Source organism: Arachis ipaensis, chromosome B2 (assembly GCF_059453495.1).
Source record: "Arachis ipaensis isolate K30076 ecotype BB chromosome B2, ASM5945349v1, whole genome shotgun sequence".
Lineage (NCBI taxonomy): Eukaryota > Viridiplantae > Streptophyta > Magnoliopsida > Fabales > Fabaceae > Arachis > Arachis ipaensis.
The window spans coordinates 82,462,285-82,467,189 of record NC_142437.1 but is presented as its reverse complement, the minus strand read 5'-3'; positions in this window follow the sequence as shown (position 1 = coordinate 82,467,189).

Here is a 4,905-nt window from a genome sequence, read left to right as displayed (position 1 = left end):
TTCCCTCCTCCCTACACGACCCCACCCCCACTGCCGCTGCCCCGTTCTGAGCCGCCCAGTGCCACCGCCACCTCCCAGACCTCCAGCCAACCACCCACCAGCCACCACAACCCCCAACCATAGAGACACCCACTGCCCATCCTTCCAGAGATGACACTTCTCACACCCAACTTGAGTGAGCATCGAGGATGATGCTAATATTTAAGTGTGGGGAGGTCGCCATCTCTGGCGAATCTTTTTGGTGAACCACTTTTCAGACTCTCTTTTTATCCTATTTTGCTTATTTTTCTGTATTTTTATTTTTATTTTTATCTTTCAGTACTTGCACATTTCTCTTTTGCTGTATTTTTACTTTACTTCTGCATTTTATACTTGGGTTTATATATTTATCTTAGATATTTAGTTTAGTTCTAGTTTGCACTTTTAGCTTATTAAGTTGTGATATAGAAAATATGGATTAATTAGTTTAGTTTACCCTTTTTTTAGCATATGATAATTTGGATTAATTGAAAATAAAAAGAGTAAACTAGAAACTTTAGTATAACAGAATCACAACAATCCACACACTGTATATATATAGCAATAAATATTGGTTAATTTAAACAACATTTCTTCAAGGAAGAACACTAAGATTTTAAGAGCCACCCTAAGATTCACATTGAGAATAATAGGAACGCTTGATTTCTACTTGCATGACATACATAAATGATATATGGTTTTTGAGCCAAAGAACACATAGCTTGTGAGTTTTTGAGCTTATTTGTATGGTTACATTATTTAACCATAATTAATTCATTCTTGTGTGTTCGCCCTTCTTTTTTATTCTGGTGATCTTTGCTTTATTTCAGTCTATATGTCCAATATAGAATGTAGATACATACCAATATATGATTGAGGCCATTATTTAAATTGCTCACTTATCCCAAATTAGCCTACCTTTTACATCACCTTTGTTAGCCCCCTTGAACCTTTTAATCCCCTCTTGTTCTATAACCACATTACTAGCCTTAAGCAGAAAAACAAATTAAAAATCCCAAGTTGAATCCTTGGTTAGCTTAAGATAGAAATTGTGATGCACACTAAGTGTGGGGAAATATGGGAACATGGGTTGATAAGAAAGGATTAATTTAATAGAAAGTAAGAGATTTGGGAGCATGCTCATGTGAACTATATTATGGTGAAATACCATGTGCATTGAAAATGTTATGTTTATGTTTCAGATTTAAAAAAAATTTTAGTTACATAAGTAAATAAGGGGACAAAATTGCCCCAATAATAAGTTTAGTAGAGAAATCAATACACATGGAAGTAAAAATCAAAATAAAATTGGTACATGAGTATGTACATAAAGTGGGAAAAATTATGGGAAGCCCAGGATAGTTTTTAAAAATTTTATAGAGTATGTATATGTTAGGTGAGATCTTAGACTAATCAATGATCCAATTTATAGCTCACTTAGCCTTATATATACCCTTACCTTTACCTTGGCCCCATTACAACCTTGAAAAAGACCTCATGATGTTTGTATGTATACATTGTATATTTGTTGATTGGTTAGATGAAGAACAAAGTTTTAGAAAGCATGAATAAGAAAGAATAGAGTGATTAACCCCAAACACTGAGTGACTAGAGAGTAAACACAAAATTCAGTGAGGGTTCAACAGCTCATCACCATATATCTCTGCTTAATTGTTAATTGTCTTGCAAGTTTGTGAAATATCTTTACCCAACTCAATTGTGAAAGTGCTTTAACATGATCTAGGTTTGGCTATGCATATATGATTCCTTGAGAATGTGAAACAAATTAACCACATGTAAGCTCTATATATATAGGTGGATGATAATTAAAATTGTATGATTCATGTAGGTAGTTTGCATTTAGAATAGATTGCATTGCATGAGATTCCACCATTCTAACTTTACCCTTTGTCTTGGATTTAGCATGAGGACATGCTATTGTTTAAATGTGGGGAGGTTGATAAACCCATATTTTATGATGTATTTTGTGCTCAATTTAAATGATTTATTCAATCCTTCACCCACTTATTCATGTAGATTGCATGGTTTTACTTTTCCTTCCTTATTATGTGATATATGTGAAAAACATGTTTCCTATGCTTTAAAAATATTAATTTTAATTACCCGTTATTACCATTCGATGCTGTGATTTCTGTGTTAAGTATTTTCAGGTCTCATAAGGCAGGAATGGCTTAGAGGACAGAAAGGAAACATAAAAAAATGGAAGGAAAGCACAAGAATGGAGTTTTGAAGAAAAGGCAGCGACGCGAACGCATTGATGACGTGAACGCGTGCCTAGGGCGAAAATGCAGCGACGCGAACGTGTGGATGACATGGACGCGTGCCTTGAGCAGAATGCAAATGACGCGTACGCGTGACCGACGCATACGCGTGACAAGAAAAACTCGCAGATGACGCGAACGCGTGACCCACGCGAACGCATGACAGACGCTACGTACAAAAATCTGTAGAAAATGCCCCCAGCGATTTCGGGACCCTTTTTCGGCCCAAATCCAAGTCAGAAACACAGAATATAAGCCAGAGAATGGAGGAATCAAAGAACAACTGAGTAATAGATATAATGTTCACAATTTTAGGTTTAGATGTAGCTTTTAGAGAGAGAGGCTCTCTCCTCTCTCTTAGGATTAGGATTTAGGATTTCTATTATGTTTAAGCTATGATCTTTTCATTCACAGGTTCAATGTTCCTTTAATTTATTCTCTACTTTTATTTATTTTATTACTTTAATTGATATTTATCTTTCCGAATTTGGCTTATGAACCATTCATGTTAGGATTTTCTTAATTAATATAAATTGAGGTATTTTAGATTTAATTTTACTTTATTTAATTTATGAATGCTTTTAATTCAATTTAAGATATTTTCCCCTTTTGGCTTTGGTTAAGTGATTAATAACACTTGAGTTATCAAACTCAGCTGTTGATCGAAATTGGAATTCTCTGCTGGTTAATTTGTACTCCAATAACTCTAGTTTTTCCATAGGAGTTGACTAGGACTTGAGGATTGATGAGCGGATAATTTATACGCTTTTTGACATTGTTTTTAGTATATTTTTAGTAGGATCTAGTTACTTTTAGGGATGTTTTCATTAGTTTTTATGTTAAATTCACATTTCTGGACTTTACTATGAGTTTGTGTGTTTTTCTGTGATTTCAGGTATTTTCTGGCTGAAATTGAGGGACTTGAGCAGAAATCAGATTCAGAGGTTGAAAAAGGACTGCTGATGCTGTTGGATTCTGACCTCCCTGCACTCAAAGTGGATTTTCTGGAGCTACAGAACTCGAAATGGCACGCTTCCAATTGCGTTGGAAAGTAGACATCCAGGGCTTTCCAGCAATATATAATAGTCCATACTTTGGCCAAGAATTGATGACGTAAACTGGCGTTCAACGCCAGCCTTCTGCCCAAATCTGGCGTCCAGCGCCAGAAAAGGATCCAAAACCAGAGTTGAACGCCCAAACTGGCACAGAAACTGGCGTTCAACTCCACAAATGGCCTCTACACGTGCTACACTTAAGCTCAGCCCAAACACACACCAAGTGGGCCCCGGAAGTGGATTTATGCATCAATTACTTACTCATGTAAACCCTAGTGACTAGTTATTATAAATAGGACCTTTTACTATTGTATTAGGCGTCTTTTTGACAATCCTGGATTGTATTTTGATCCTGTGATCTCGTTTAGGGGGCTGGCCATCTCGGCCATGCCTGGACCTTCACTTATGTATTTTCAACGGTAGAGTTTCTACACTCCATAGATTAAGGTGTGGAGCTCTGCTGTTCCTCAAAGATTAATGCAAAGTACTACTATTTTCTATTCAATTCTTCTTATTTCGCTTCTAAGATATCCATTCGCACTCAAGAACGTGATGAAGGTGATGATTATGTGTGACGCTCATCATCCTTCTCCCTTATGAACGCGTGCCTGACAAACACTTCTGTTCTACATGAATTAAGCTAGAATGAGTATCTCTTAGATCTCCTAACCAGAATCTTCGTGGCGTAAGCTAGAATGATGGCGGCATTCAAGAGAATCCGGAAGGTCTAAACCTTGTCTGTGGTATTCCGAGTAGGATTCAATGATTGAATGACTGTGACGAGCTCCTAACTCGCGATTGCAGGGCGTTAGTGACAGACGCAAAAGGATAGTAAATCCTATTCCGGCATGATCGAGAACCGACAGATGAATAGCCGTGCCGTGACAGGGTGCGTGAGCATATTATTCACTGAGAGGATAAGATGAAGCCATTGGCAAGGGTGATGCCTCCAGACGATTAGCCGTGCCGTGACAGGGCATTGGATCATTTTCCCGTGAGATGACCGAAAGTAGCCGTTGACAGTGGTGATGTATCACATAAAGCCAGCCATGGAAAGGAGTAAGACTGATTGGATGAAGATAGCAGGAAAGCAGAGGTTTAGAGGAACGAAAAGCATCTCCATTCGCTTATCTGAAATCCCTGCCAATGAATCTACATAAGTATCTCTATCCCTTTTATTGTTTATTTTAATCTAATAAAGTATCATGTTTAAATCCGCCTGACTGAGATTTGCAAGGTGACCATAGCTTGCTTCATACCAACAATCTCCGTGGGATTCGACCCTTACTCACGTAAGGTATTACTTGGACGACCCAGTGCACTTGCTGGTTAGTTGTATCGAAGTTGTGACAATTATGAATTAAGATCAAAGCACCAAGCTTTGGAGCCATCACCAGGGATTGTTTGAGCCTGGACATCACAATTTCGTGCACCAAGGATCAATTTAATTAGTCCACTTGACTCTCCTTTGTTTAGCAAGGGTTAATTAAAGTGGGAGCAGAATCCAATTCTCATCACACCTGATAAGGATAACTAGGATAGGACTTCAA